At 32.6% G+C, this 16834-nt stretch overlaps 2 long non-coding RNA genes across 3 annotated transcripts in view; one reads left to right on the top strand and one right to left on the bottom strand.

The window, feature by feature from the left end:
* Window positions 1-14640, top strand: part of LOC140686472 (uncharacterized) — a 350857-nt gene extending 336217 nt beyond the window's left edge. For both annotated transcript variants that reach the window (XR_012060325.1, XR_012060324.1), the window contains one exon: window positions 14095-14640. This is a non-coding gene — a long non-coding RNA (uncharacterized lncRNA). The remainder of the gene's footprint in view (window positions 1-14094) is intronic.
* LOC140686481 (uncharacterized) overlaps window positions 1-16834 on the bottom strand; it is a 94376-nt gene that overhangs the window by 50185 nt on the left and 27357 nt on the right. The window lies entirely within an intron of this gene.

Here is a 16834-nt window from a genome sequence, read left to right as displayed (position 1 = left end):
AAAACCTCAAGAAAAAACCTTAAGGAGATATATAGCTTACTTGATAAAAAGTTCAAAATAATGGTCATAAAAATGCTTACTTAACTCAGGAGAAGAATGGATGAATTAAGTGAGAATTTCAACAAAGAGAGAAAATGTGAGAAACTACCAAAGGTAAGTCACAGAGCTGAAGAATACAATAAATGAAATGAAAAAAAAAACCCCAACAATTTAGAAGTTCAAGAACAGACTAGACGAAGCAGAAGAAAATACCAGTGAACTAGAGACAGGGCAGTGGAACTCACAATCACAGCAGAATCAAGAAAAAAAATTTAAATTAATATAGTTTAAAGGATTTATAGAAGAACTTCAAGCAGACCAACATTTGCCTTATGAGTCCAAGAAGAAAGAAAGAAAGAGGCTGGAAACTTAACTAATGAAATAATGTCTGAAAACTTCTCTAACCTAGGAAAGAAATGGACATCTAAGTTCGGGAAGACCAGAGTTCCAAACATGATGAGCTCAGAGAGACCTACACCAAGACCACTATAATTAAAATGTCAAATGTTAAGGACAAGGAGAGAGTCTTGAAAGCAGCAAGAGAGAAAAGAAAAAATAATCTTGCTATACACAAGGGAGCTTCCATAGGATGTTGAGTAGATTTTTCAGAAGTAACACTGTAGTCCAAAAGAGAGTGGAACAATGTACTCAAAGTGCTGGAAGAAAAAAACTGCCAACCAAAAATGTTCCATATACCAATATAGCAAATAACCAGGCAAGGTTATTTGTCAGAATTGAAAGGGAGAGAAAAAGTTTTCTTGACAAGCAAAAACTAAACAAGTTCATTACTACAGACAGGTCTTCTAAGAACTGTTAAAGGAATTTTTTTAAGCTGAAAAGGGTGCTAATTAGTACCATCAAAATATATAAAAATATAACTCACTGGAAGAGGTACATATGTAGTAAATATTAGAATAATGTTGTAAAGGTGATGGGTTAATCACTTGTAAAGCTACTGTGAAGGTTAAAAAAGTAGTAAAAATAACTACCTACAGTAACTTGCCAATGGATACACAAGATAAAAAGATTTAAACTGTGACATTAAAAACATAAAACCTGAGGGCCTGGAGGAATAAAAACGTAGAGCTTTAAAATATGTTCAAACTTAAGTTGTTATTGACTTAAGATAGACTAATCAGTCGTTTTATGTAAGCCTCATGGTAATCACAAAGCAAAAACCTGTATTAGATACATAAAAGGGAAAAAGGAAGGAACATAGACCTATCACTACAGAAAATCATCAAATCACAAAGAGAACAAGAGAGGAAAGAGGTAACAGAGGAATTATAAAACAACTGGAAAACAGTGAACAAAATGGTGATAAAGCCACACCCATTAATAATTAAATGTAAATGGACTAAATGCTTCAATCAAAAGACAAAGAATGGCTCGTGGATAAAATTACAAGAACCATCAAGAGACTCACTTCAAACCTAAAGACACACAGACTATAAATTAAGGGATGGAAAATAATATTCCATACAAATGGAAAATAAAAAGAAAGCTGAAGTAGCAGTACTTACACCAAAGTAAACTTTAAGAAAAAGACTATAGTAAGAGGTAAAGAAGGTCATTACATAATGATAAAAGATTCAATCCAATTAGAGTATATGACATTTGTAATTACTTCTGCACTCAACATAGGAACACCTAAATATATAGGGCAAATATTAACAGACCTAAAGGAGGGAGAAATAGAAAGCAATACAATACTAGAAGGAGAATTTAACAACTCACTTTAGGCAATGGATCGATCATCCAGGCAGAAAATCATTAAGGAAACATTGGCATTAAATTATCTGTTAGGCCAGATAGACTTAACAGACTTACACAGACCATTCCATTGAAAAGCAACAGAATACACATTATTCTTCAGTGCACATGGAACATTCTCCAGGATAGATCACATGCTAGGCCCCAAAATAAGTCTTAACTAAATTTAAGAAGACTGAAATTATATCAAATATCTTTTCTGACCACAATGATATGAAACTAGAAATCTATTACAAGAAGAAAATGGGAAAATTAACAAATATGTGGAGATTAGACATGTTGAATCTCCTGTAATCTCCTGAACAACCAACAGTTTAAAAAAAATTAAAAAAACTCTAAAAATGGAAATATATTGTACCAAAACATGAGATACAGCAAAAGCAGTTCTAAGAGGTAAGTTCATAGCAATAAATCCCTGCATCAAGAAACAAGATTACAAATAACCTAATTTCATACCTCAAAGAAATAGAATAAGACGACAAAATGAAGTCCAAAGTTAGAAGGAAGATTAGAGTAGAAATAAAGTTAAAATAGAGACCAAAAAGATAACAGAAATTATCAATGAAACCAAAAACTGATTTTTTGAAAAGATAAATCAAATAGGCAAACCTGTAGCTAGGCTCACCAATAAAAAGAGGGAGAGGACTCAAAATCAGAAATGATGGAGGAGACATTACAACTGATACCAAAAAAAAATAGAAAGGATCTTAGGAAAATGGTATAAATATACACCAACAAACTGGACAACTTGAAGAAATGGATAAATTCCTTGAAACATAAAACCTACCAATATTAAATCATAAAAAAGTGAAAAATTTCAACAGACTGATTAGTAGTAAGAAGACTGTATCAGTAATCAGAAACCTCCCAACATACAAAAGTCTGGGACCAGATGACTTCACTGGTGAAGTTTACCAAAAATCCTCAAAAAATATTAGCAAATCAAATTCAACAATAAAGACTAATTATCACGATCAGATGATATTTATTCTAGGGATGAAAAGATGGCTCAACATCCACAAATCAATGTGATACAACATATTAACAAAATGAAGGCTAAAATCATATGAATATCTTAATAGATGCAGAAAAATTCTGACAGAATTCAATATCCATTTATGATAAACACTCTTAAGAAAATGGTTTTAGAGGGAACATACCTCAACATATTAAAGGCCATATACAAATCTACAGCTAACATCATACTCAGTGGTGAAGATGTGATAGCTTTTCCTCTAAGATAATGAACAACAAAAGGATATTCACTCTTGCCACTTTTATTCAACATATATTTTAAGTCCTAGCCAGAGCAATTAGGCAAGAGAAAGAAATAAAGTTACCTAAATTGGAAAAGGAGAGGTAAAACTGTTCACTATTTACTGATGCCATGATACACATAGAAATCCCTAAATCTTTAAAATTAATAAACAAATTCAGTGAAGTTGCAGGATCAAAGTCATTTTCCATAAATCACTTTTGTTTCCATACACTAATAATAAACTATCAGAAAGAACAATTAATAAAACATTTCCATTGACAATTGCATACAAAAAATACCTAGGAATAAATTTAATCAAGGAGGTAAAATAAAAAAAAACCCTGTACCCTAAACCATAAGACACTGATGAAAAATTGAAGAAGACACAAATAAATGGAAACATATTCAGTGTTCATGGATTGGAAATTGATAGTTAAAATGCCCATATTGCTCTTAGCAATATAGAGTCAATGCAATGCTTACCAAAATTCCAATGGGATTTTTCACAAAAAGAACAAACAATCCTAAAATTTGTATGGAACCACAAAAGAATCTCAATAGCTAGAATAATACTAGCATAATTTTCTAGATAAAGGTGTTTTATCTCAAAGTATGAAAAAAAAAGTTGCTCAGAGGGAGTATCCCTTTGAACAGATTGGTGGACAAAATTTTCAAAGTTGAAATCAATATTTTTTATTTAGGAAATAGTATATTTGAAAATTTATAATTTAGATGCATAATATTTTGACAAATTAAGTGATCCATTTATTAGAATATTCTATTCAAAAAGCCATATCTTTGTGATATCATTCATATCACAATCAATTCTGTGATATGAATGTTGTTTAATATTTGGTAAATGCATATATACTACTTACTGATAAAATATGTGAATGATTTCTAGGTTTTCTTTTTTTGCTTGTTTAAAGATAAAATAATGCACTTTTGTGATGTAATACATTTCTGACAGAGCACTTATATTTTAGTGATAGTCTAAACAATTTTTTTTTACTTTGAAATAGATACTTTTTATAATGAAGCACTATTTCAGAAAAGTACAAGTATTCCAGGAAAGATGCTGTATAATATTTAGTTTTAATGTATGCATCCTGCAGTGTTATAATAGTTTAAACATTACAGTTGTTGGCATACACATTTTTATAATGAATAAAGAATTTTATTCCATCATACTGAAAACAAGAACATCGTCTTTCCATGGATTTGTCAACAGTACCCAAGTATAGTACTCATATGGATAGAGTAATAAACTACAAGAAAACTAATGAATACTCTCAGAAAATTAACCCAGAGTAATTTTCCTCCACAACATTTCCATTGTAGACAAGCACTTAAACAATAACATCATTACAATCTTGTACTCAATGCAAATGGAATAACCTTTCACTTTTAAGAATTAGGTGGTTTATCATTTTCAGGTCTTCAGAAGGCACAAGAGACAGGCCATTATTTTTCTCTTACAGTAAAGAACTTTGTTTTAGCAGTGCATTCTAACAGGAATTCCCCTCTGAAACGAGATAGCTAACCATTTCTATTCATTTTAGTATCAACCTGACCAATAATTCCTCCTCTGCAAAATTCTAGTGCACTAAATGTACCTTTGTATACCTATTTAAAAACATAAAACTTTAAATTAAGACTGTGATGTGAATAAGTTTTCTTTTTGGGTATAATACAGTTGTTTGGGGAGGGGGATAGGAAATTAGAAGTAAAAGGGGCAATCATGTTAATGATAGAGAAGCAGCAGATGTATTTCCCAGTGGATGGAAAAGGAGACATTTGGAAATAAGAGATTTGTTTTGAAGCTGTTTGCATTTTTAACATATATGTGTGTGTGTGTGTGTGTGTGTAAAATTTGTTTTGTGACTTGGGGGAGAATGACGGTGATTTGGGAGAGTGGCTAAGTCAGTATCTACCTGTTAGAATCTTGCAGTGCCACCTTGGGAGTGACAAAGAATCTGAACCTCAATACTGCAAGCTATGTAGAAAGGTGTTTAGGAGTTTAACAGGTGGTGCTGCTTCAAGGCAGACTTCTGCCATGCTGTGGGATCTCTGGAATGACTGCATCATGATCAGAGCTAAGGCCATATAGATCTTATTGAGAAGGAATTTGAGTATTTCTCCTACTGCATATAGGTTAACTAAATGTTTCCCCAAATACTTGTATTTTTATTTTGCATCTTTTTGAGGTCCTATGAAATCAGTCAATAACTTCTAGTCATACAGTTTCAAAAGGCATGTTCAAAATGGCAATCTAGGCACCTATACTTAGCTTCAGTTTTTCCTCTAATTCTACTAAAATAAAAAAGTTAAACATTTATTAAAATGATTCAATTTCTGCAGAGAAGGGAAAGTTGGTAGGCTATTGGTAGGCTATTCAATAGTGAATGAAACATTTCAACAAATTTCTCTAGGAAGAAAAATATATGGAATGCTTGAGATTGATACAGAAAAGAAATGGCTATAAGCAGGTGGTGGAAGAGGAGCAAAATGCATGGCATTGGAACCCCTAAGGTGCTCTTAGGTCTGTGGAGTTTAGAATAGGGAAGTAGGCAGAAAAGAGAATTATTTGTCAAAATATTAAAGCAAACGGAAAACAGGTAAAGCTTTTAATGTATATTTTTGTGTCTAAGACTAGAGAAAACATAAAAATTGACTAGGAGGGGAAACCATCCAAGGAGAAAAATAGTTTAGGGGACTCGGATATTGAAAAGAACACAAAACAGCAAAGCCAATTTGGTGTGAGTTTGAAGGGATGAGAATTTCTGCCTGATAGGGAGCCTATTCTAAAGTAAGACCTGCAAGTTAGCATGCCTTGTCTGCCTCACAACACATATGCAGAACTCCAGTCAGGTGGATATTTTTTAAAAAGTGATTCTTATACATCCAACAGTGGGCCAGTCCTTTATAATGAAAAATTAAGGGTCCAAAGGCATACAAAAACAATGAATAATATAAAAGACAATGGCAGTAAACAAACAGAAAAACAAAAGTAACTCCAGAAGAAGCTGTTCAAGAAATTGAAATGTATATAAATATACAGTTATTTTTAAGAGTTAAATTAATAAATTCAGAGAAAGTCAAGGATAATTATTTTTATAAATATGGGAACAGACTGATATTTAAGAAAGATAAATTTAAGAAGGAGTTAACACCTTTTTTCCAAGTTTAAAAGAAGATTGCCAAGATGAAAAACCAAAACAGAAAGAAAAATATGGCTTAGAAATATCCCCAAACATAGACTAAAAAAACCATAACACAGCAGTAGGTGATGGGAGAAGATAAAGGACATGATGGGTTAATCCAAGAGGGCCATAATCAGAAAAACCCAGTTTTCGTTGCAAGTAGCAAGAAGGTAACTATAGAAGAGGATTTTCTCAAAGTTGATTGCATATATTCAATTTTAAAAAACCTACTTGGTGCCCAACAAAATAACATAATACATTTCTACATTTAATGATATCACTATGAAATTTCACAACAGAAAATTAAGAAGAGATTCTGAAAGCTTCCAGAGAGAAACCAAACCAAAAAAACCTAAATTAAATAAAGCTAAACAAATTTCTGGAAGAAAACAAACAAACTGGCATTGGAACAGGTGTATCTTCTCATTGCGGACACTAGATGTTTAAAGACAAAGGAAGCACAAATTATTAGCTGAATACTTTGATCTCAGCTTAATTGTCTTAAAGGTATTTGGCCTTGGAAAAAATATTATTATGCTGGTAAGATAATATACTTAAAGTCTGTAACCTCAGGAGTGTGGTAAAAACAGATTGCTATTAATATATTAGACAAGTAAAAAAGGGGTCTTATTGAAATTGCAAAACATTTTGTTGTTCATTAATGTATAGACCATTGCAGGAAAATAAGTTAATGAACTGTGTTAATCTCACTTGGGTCTATAAAAAGAGTTTAGGCTTTTCTATTAGTTGAAAAATATCAGTCTCTTGTGTCTAGTTTATATCCTTTTGGGATATTTAAGAAAAACAAATGGTAGTTTTAGCAGATTTAAATCTAAATACAACATAAAACTGATTTCTTTGGCACTGTAGCAATATTTTAAAAAATAATAAGGAAAAGGAAATTCTCACCTACAACTCATAATTGAATAATCTATCAATTAATTGCTAGGATATCATAAAGATACTCTCAAAACATTCTGGACTTAGTACTTTCACCTGATATGTACCATTTCTTAGGGAACTATTTTGGAATATGTCCCAGGAAAACTAGGAAACAAATTATGTGCATTTTGAAGAACTCAGCACAGACCAATCAGCTTGGATGCCAGCAGGTGTGCTGTAATACTGGTTCAATAATTAGCTCTGGCTCTAATCCAGAGGAGTGCCATAAGGGGGGCAAGGGAATTACAGGATGGCAATGGCAGCCAGCCCATACTGTGAACATTATAATTTGGAAGAGCAGGAGGGAGAACTGTCAGAGGCAGCTTTCTGGGGAGGGAGTCCGTGTAAAAGGTAAAGGGGACTGAAATGAATAGATGTATGATTATGTAAATTAGAGTCAGGATAGCAGGGTTCACTTAAGGTCATCACCTCTGTAGCCTATGTTACATTTATCAACAGTTCTGTACCCCAGTTTGTTTCTCTGTGCAATTGGGATAATAAAATTATTGTAAAAATTAGATTATTGTACTCAAAGCAGTAAGAACCATGCATAACACAGGGGAAAACAGGATCTAAGAGCTGAAGGAAAGATGAAGATATGATAATAAGGAAAAGGATTTAGAAAAACTATGTAGAAGAATTACCAGTTTCTGAAATGTGGCATCACTTAAAGAGAATAACAAAGGTTTCCAATAGGCCTTGATCTAGGTACAATGTCCTTTTAGAGGGCCAGGCTTATTTTTTTCTAATGGATAAAGAAAAAATAAAATTCTGACTCACAACTTGATATTGAGTAAGATTCATAAGATCATAATAATATCAACAAATTACTGGGAGCTAAATTTTAGAGCAAACTTAAGAAAAAGTATGATTATTACCATGAAAACGTAAAAGTGACTTTAGATACATAGCTGAGAGAATGTGGGCAGGGAAAAGGAAGAAAAAAGTAGTGTTGCTTACTAATAACCTTATCTGACAAAGAGCAAAGAAAAAATAACTTTTCATATATTGTAGAGGTTTAAAGAATATAATTTATAACTATAGAATAATCAATAGAAAAACAATAACATACACACACACATATATATATATATATAAAATCCTCATTTAATGGTAGAAAATGTTGAAGACAGCAAAATCCTCTTCACTCATGTATCAAGGAGGCAGTGGACACTGCCTAGATTCCTGGTTTATCACTGAATAATGGTAGTAATCTAAATTAAAATCTCTCTACCCACATCTACCAAGAAAACCATAATTCATACCTTTAGCATGACTACAAGATGGAGAACACTCTGAACTTCAAACTACCTGTACACATGAAAAGTGAACACCCGATCCACAAGAAACAACTCCAGATCCCAAACGTAGGTGTGATGGGTCACCGGTACAGTAACTCTCAGAAAGACAGAACCCACACTGAATGGTAAATACTGAGAACAAATCTGATGTCTAATAGATCAGAATAATAGCCATTGAGAAATCAAAAGGAAGAAAGTTGAATGGTTGCGGGGCCCAAGGAACAGTACTGGGGAGGCACCACTTCTGTAGAACATAGGACTGATTTCTTCCGGACGTTCTTAAGGAGAGTCTGTTTCTTGCCTTTTAAAGCTTCTGATGTTGCCTGTGGCCTTGGCCTGTGACCCCTCCATCTTCAAAGTGCATCACTCAAAAATGTGCTTCCATTATCACATTTCTTTCTGTCTCTGGTTCTGTCTCTGTCCCTCTTATACAAACCATTGGGTCTATCCTTATATCTAGGATAATCTCCCCATCTTAAGGTCCTTAATTTAATCACAAAAGTCTCTTTTGCCACATAAAGTAACACTTAAACAGATTCTCATTATAATTAAACAGAATTATAACACACACATAGTTACATAGTTGGGGGCCACTGTTTAATGTGTTCTCCCCCATCAAATAAAATAGCACTGTAACTAAAAGAAACTACACTTTCCTACACCAAAGAGAGAGCAATCTAGAACTTAGAAACCTAGTTAGACCCCATATTTTTTCCCCTATGATTGTACACAACTATTATAGCTGGTCCAGGGGGAAATAAAATTAGGAAATAAACAGAAAATGAAAAATAACACTTATACAAGGCTTAAGAAAGAAAAAAAGAATGAGAATAAAAATGTTTCAAAGTATGAAAATTATTCCACCAATCACAAGGCAAGACTGAAGACAAGTATGTCACAATATTAAAACCTGAATAAAATATCCTAAACAATAATTTTAAGATATAAAGAGTATCTTGAATTAGGAATTCAAAAACTGAGGACAGAAATACATAAAAACCAGAAGGATGTGAAACAATTAACCACTCAGGAAAAAAAAAATACTGAACAAAAATACCACAACATGTTAAAAATGAAGACTAAGTTACAAGCCACTGAAGGGGGACTATGCTCACTTTAAAGTGGTATAGAGGAGATGCTTGAAAACCAACAAAAGAAAACAAAACTTTGTAAAATAAACAGTATAAAATAATAAAGTCAATCTTCACATCAAAAGGGATTAAAAAGAAAGCTAAGGAATTAAACCATATAAAAAAGGAATACATATACACATGCAATAAATATAACAAAATAAAATAGCTGAGTTAGAACAAAATACATAAATCATATAATTAAATGTAAATAGATTTAAGTCACTTATTCAAAGGATTTTTAAACTGACACAAAAACAAAATTCAGCTATGTGCAAGAGACAGCTAAAACAAAAGGACTCATGAAGCCTAAAAATATAATTGCAATGATATATGGGAAGAATGTTTAAACATCAAGAAAAATAGAGGTTATATTCTAGATATCAGACAAGGGAATTCTGGCTAAAAAATGATTAAATATATCAAATAAGATAATTTGAGATTCTGAAAACTCCAATTCACAACGAAGTATTAGAATGTTGAATATCTATCCCCAAAATAACATGGTGGTAATCTTCATAAACAGAAACTAAAGGAGATTGAGGAAGAAGTATACAGAAACACACTAATAGCAAACCAAGCCACTCACAGTTAAAAAGAGGTCATGTGAACCAAACAATAAGGATATAAAATCATTAACAGCATAATCCTTAAAGCAGATTTTAAGGTAATATCTCCAATATTATACCCTCTAAGAGAGAATATACCTTCCATTCAAGCATACATGAAACATTAATAAAAAATTGCCTATAAATTACATTTTAAAACATTATTAAGTTCCATATTACAGAAAAGTTACAAACGCTCTGATTCAAAGGTAAGAAGTCTGGAAATACATAAAATAGGAATTCAAAAAGGACGTTTCACCTGGAAATTTGAAAGCTTTCTATTAAAAAACTTCTGGATGAAAGAAGTTGAAACCAAAATTGTAGAAGTTGTAAACTATAATAACATAAAAATTTCATACCAACAGTATGCATTTAAAGCAGTGGACAGAAGAAAAAATAATGCTTTAAATATTCTATCAATGAAAATGAAAGAATGAAGGTATGAACTAATTACTGACTTAAAATGGAAAAGGCACAAAGTAAATCAAAAGGAAGGGCGAGTTAGGAAAATTTAAGATTAAAAAAATGAATAAGGCAGAAAAAATAAAAATGATAGTCGATAAATCAAAGTGTTTATTTAAAATTTAACAATATAAACAAAGGGAATTAGGAAAACAAATATTCAAACTTATAAAGGAAAACTAAACATAAAAGGAAATTGAGAAATTTTGATACTTTGCATCAATTAAAAAAATGAAAATCTAGATGAAGTGGATACTTCATTTCATGAAAATACATGAATCAAATTTGATGACAGTTAAATGAAAAAAATTAAACAAAAATTCCATGGGGGAAATAAAGAAAATTATTTAAAATATACCCCCAAAAATGTATCAAGTTCGGATCATTTATTGAGTATCATTAGCAACACTTAAAAGATCAGCATATTGCATTGTTACATCAATTGTTCTAGTTTACATAAAACTGATACTTAAACCTGAAGAATGGAGTCCCCCAGAGGAAAACTACACACCAGTCTTAGGAATACTGATGCAAAAATCCTAAATAAAACATTAGCAAATAGAATCTATGACAACATTCAGACAATAATACACTGTGATTGAAACTATCAATTATACTTGATAGTTATATCAAGTTATACTTGTTTTTCCTCAGGGTTGTTCATTGTTATTCAGAGACTAAAATTCTCTGCAGTCATTGTTTATACAAAGGATTCAGATAAATGACTCAAAGACAGAAACATGATGAAGTCATGCTGAATGACATTTGAACCATAAAACTAGAGCTCTGCAAATGAAACCTTTCTTCAAGAAGAACCAACAACAGTAGTGAAGATTCTGACCACCCTCGATAATCTCTGCTGCAACTCTGACAATGAACAGAATGAAGGTGATAATGAGAGAACATAGGCAAAGTATTCTCTGACATAGCAGTGTTTCCCTAGGGCAGTCCACCCAGGCAATAGAAATAAAAGCAAAAAGAAACAAATGGAACCTAAATAAACTTAAAACCTTTTTCACAGCAAAGGAAAACATAAACAAAACAAAAAGATAACCTACAGACTGCGAGAAAATATTTGCAAATGATGTGACCAAAAACGGCTTAATTCTAGAATATACCAACAATTTATACAATTCAATAACAACAACAAAAAAACCCCCAAACAACCCATTAAAAAAATGGGCGAAAGACTTAGTTCTTCAGTGAAGACATACAGATGCCCAACTGGCACATGAGAAGATGCTCAATATTGCTAATTATTAAAGAAATGCAAATCAAAACAATGAGGTATCACCTCTCACCAGTCAGAATGGCCATCATTAAAAAGTTCACAAATGATAAATGCTGGAGAGGTTGTGGAGAAAAAGGGACGCCTCAGATACTGTTGTTGGGAATTTAAATTGGTGCAGCCACTATGGAAAGCAACATGGAGAATCCTTAAAAAACTAAAAACAGTTACTGTATGACCTAGTAATCCTGCTCCTGGGCATATATCTGAAGAAAACTCCAATTCAAAGAGAAACACACACCCTAATGTTCGTAGCAGCAGTATTGACAGTAGCCAGGACATAGAACCAACCTAAATGTTCATCAACAGATGACTAGATAAAGAAGATGTGGTACGTATGTCCAATGGGATACTACTTGGCCAAAAAAAAAAGATGAAATAATGCCATTTGCAGCAACATGGATGGACCTAGACATTATCATACTAAGTGAAGTAAGTCAAAGACAAGTATGTGATATCACTTATATGTGGAATCTAAAAGAATGACACAAATGAACTTTTTACCACACAGAAAGAGACTCACAGACATAGAAAACAAATATACAGTTACCAAAGGGGCAGGAGGGGATAAATTGGGAGTTTGGGCTTAGCAAGTACAAACTACTATTTACTACAAACAAGTACAGAATAGATAAACAACAACGTCCTACTGTATAGCTTAGAGAACTATATTCAATAACTTAATGCATAATGAAAAAGAATATAAAAAGAACATATATATATGTGTGTGTATGTATGTGTGTGTGTGTGTGTGTGTATATATATATATATATATGACATATATATATATATGACTGAATCACTATGCTGTGCACCAGAAAATAACACAACATTGTAATTCAACTATACTTCCAGAAAAAAGAGAAAGGAAAGGAAGAAGTCCCCAATACCTCGGAAAAGATCTGCCTCAGAACCCAGTCAGACCTATACAGGGATTCTGAGGAGTGTTTGTTCTGGAATTGCATTACCTGCTGGGAAAAGATTGGGTTGATTTCTTAGAAGGATATTTGTGTTGGTTCAAAGGCAGGAGAGGATTAAAATTACCTACAGGATTTTGTTGACTGAGGTTGAGTCCACCACAGAATTGCTGACTTTGAAAATATGAGGCAGCGATGAATTGATTTGTTTTCAGAAAAACATTCACTGTAGTGATCTGTCACTGATCAATTGTACATGAAAATCAGTTATAGTGTTACTTGTCATGGTTAAATAACTACCATTAATTAAAAGTTTTCAATCTCTTTTGGTATCCACTTACAATCATTGGTATAAATGATCTCTTATTAGAACTATGGAAATTCATTATTTTCATCATCTTGACCTTGTTGTAGACAGGAGATGCCCCCTCTCTAGCCAAGTGGAATTAGTTTAATACATTGTGTTTTCTGCTTAAATGACTTACTTTCTCATCCTCCACTTGGTCCTGTTGATAAGCATAGATTTCCTCACCAAGCCCTCTGGTTCCCACGATGCTTTAGGGATTTATCACTGCAGTATTTTAGCATGACAGAGTTTATCCCTTAAGCACAATGTGGGATATATTATGTAAACTTACTGAGCTCAAGTGCTATTCCAATTTTATCCTAAATATAACATAGAATACAAAATATTTTGCCTGTCATGTACAACTTTCCAGTTTTCTATTCATATATGTTTCTCCTTTCTTTCAACCTTTAACATCTACTCGTAAGGTAGTATGCTTCATTTGTGTTTCACTATTTAATAAGTGAAGTTTTGTTAATAGATATGTTATTTCTTTTGGGAAGAACTGGAAATAATGTATTACTTTTCAGTCAATGATATTAACTTATTTAGGATATATTAAGTATTTTCACCATTGTACAGCATAATGATAAAATACTGTGGCAGAGATTGATAATTACCTACCCAGAATCTTCTCTCTTCATTAAAGTCAGAATCTCAATTTGAGTGCAAGTACCCACTAAAATCTATGTGACTCTCTTAGCAGTCATTGTTAGTGAGATGTAATTCACTAGATGGGGCTTTGGGAAAACCGTTATAAAAGTGGGCTGTCTGCTGTCTCATGAGCATTTGTTATTTCCTTCTCCTTTCCTTTTTACTTTTTCTAGAATGCTGAAGTGGAGAATCACCTTCTGACATGCACACTCTGAAGACGCTGAATAAAAGTAGTAGAGAGTACCTATGACACAGAAGACATAACACCACTTAGCCAGCTCTGCACTGCTATCCTCTGAATTTATCATTAAATGATGGGGGGGAAAAACCTATCCACTTGTTTAAATGAAGTTGTATATGTGTGTGTGTATCTATTATTTGCAGCTAAATGCATCCCTAACTGCTACAATATCTTTCATTAATACTATTACTGTATTCAGTAATACTATCTTATAGTCAGTAGGCACAAAATAATAATGTATGATTTTACAGTGACTTCATGTCACATACTGTGAGCATTAGGAAACATAATCAGAGAAGTATTATACTAGAAAAAAAATAGAAAATAGGTATTTATAGGCTATACTCTTATTTTTGTATGTTGTATGGGACTTTATTTTCTAAGAGTTTGAGTATCTGATTTTGTGTTTTAAGTGGGCAGGATGGTGTCACTGGTCAGTACAGTCAAACAAAAAAATAAAATGTGATTTATACTGGTTGTTTGGACTATATGGACTAAAAAGTCAACTAAACTTTTGACATTTTAAAACTGTTTGGCATCATATAGACATAGTAGATATAGAGTACTATAGAAAATAATAATGATACACTCTTTAATGACTATGGAGAGGACATTGGGATCTGTAGTCATGAAAAATTCAATCACCTTTTGAAACTGCACTATGACAAGAGCTATAGCTTTGCCTTTATTATCCTTCTACCAAGAGCAAAATTTACTCTTATTAAGTGCCTCTGCCTAACCAACCTTAAAATAATTTAATTTTGATCATTAATTCCTTATTAAAATACTAAATATAACAAAAGAGGGACAGATTTTATTGAATATTAAGGAAACTTTTGATTAATTCTGAACTAAAAGCTTGCAGCCTTGTTTTCCTTGGCATAAGAATGTTCTCCTTTTCAATTATGAAAAAGTGCTTACATTGGAGCACTTATTTAGGAAAGAGTGAGGCAAAATCTTTCCTTTTTAATCACTGCATTCAAATTTTCAGGCCTCCTCCTGCTTCTTCTCCAGGAATTCTCCAAGTTAAGCTTATTTAAACATGTAAATGATTATTATTAAATAAATAAACAAGCACTTAAGAAAATATATTTCAAAGTGCATGAATTGTCCCTGGGTCTAACAGCCTGCCACACTTAGTTTCGTTTAGAGGGAATTATATTAAAAACGAGCACTTACAATGACACAGGCACACTTCTTCCAAAGATGAGAATCATCCCACCACAGGTGTAATTACACTGGGGCCCTGTGGCTTTCAGAGCAAAGTACGTCAGCAGAACAGAATCCTAGTTTTGCAAAAGTAGCTTTTGGCACTTGTGAAAGACTCATACACTTTCTAGGTTTAGTTTCCAAAAATATAAAAGAGGATGTTGACATATACAGTGTTTAAAGTTTCAACCATATCTGGAAGGCAGTGAAATTTATGGGAGGATAATAGGAAGTATAGTTCAGTTCTTAATACAGTTTCCTTCCAGGCCATGTTTGAGCTTCATCAGTTATCTCACTTTTCTGTGCTATAGCACAGCCAGTAGGGAGGGCATAAAGAATGTTGACTTTGGAATCAGAAGATCATAAAAGAACTGAACTGAGTAACAGTTTTACTGCTTACTGCCTGTGCGACCTTTCACAAAGCAATTAACCTTCAGACACTCAGTTTTATCATCTGCTAAATGGAGATTGCTATTCCTCCAGATATAAACAATAACTGAAATAATTTTCCAAGGCACCTAATAAAGTGGCTGGCACACTGTATAAAGTCGATAAATATTAGTCTAATTACAAGTGTACTTTAAAAACATACAGATACACTCTGGCATGGAATACATTGGCTTATTATGACTCATTGATAAGTAGCTGAAATGACTTTATCAGGTTTCAGGACAGCAGGAATTATGTTTGTTCAAATTATGACCCCAGCATCTAGAATTATGTTTGTCCCTGAAAATGCTCCCTTCCTAAACTTGAATTATATTAACAAAGTAACTATACTCTGAAAAAATACATGGGACAGTTTGTATATTTTGATAGAGGGAAGTCTTAGGAAAAGTATATACGATTTAGGGCTGCACAGCAGAGATTTTCTAAGGGATAAGTCTATGCTGGGACATTCTGAGAAGACTTGAGTTAGCGTGAATTGAAGAGGCACATCTCAAATGAAAAGAAAATGAATCAAGCTGACTACAGTGCACTGAAATAAAAGTTTCCTGCTTTATTCCTGGTTAGCCAAATGCTTTGGGGATTTTTATTAGAGGATGGAGAGGTTGTTATTATGGCCTCTTGTAATTTAAATTTCATATTCATTATATGAATATAAACTATAATCAAGGCAAAGTTTTAAATTTTTTTTCTGAAAAATTGGGTGAAATAAAATACTATTTAAATTTGCTAATTGTTTTCCTATACAACAGATATTAACTCACTTTTTGTTTGCTGTGATGTATTTATACTACGATATCCACGGATTATCGATGAGGAAGAGTTTTTAGCTTTCTGTGGTCATTGTTATCAAATCTACTTCTTAGCTTGGATGATTTTTACTTTAATACAATTTACATATTAATTTTTTAAACTATCTGTGACATGCAAACAAAATATGGACTTTTGTGGAAAGGTTTTTCTTGCTTATTGGTCTCCAAACCTCAATAGAGTTAATGAACCAGTGTTTCTCAAGC

This window comes from Vicugna pacos, chromosome 2, assembly GCF_048564905.1.
Source record: "Vicugna pacos chromosome 2, VicPac4, whole genome shotgun sequence".
Lineage (NCBI taxonomy): Eukaryota > Metazoa > Chordata > Mammalia > Artiodactyla > Camelidae > Vicugna > Vicugna pacos.
This window is presented reverse-complemented; position numbering and strand designations above follow the sequence as displayed.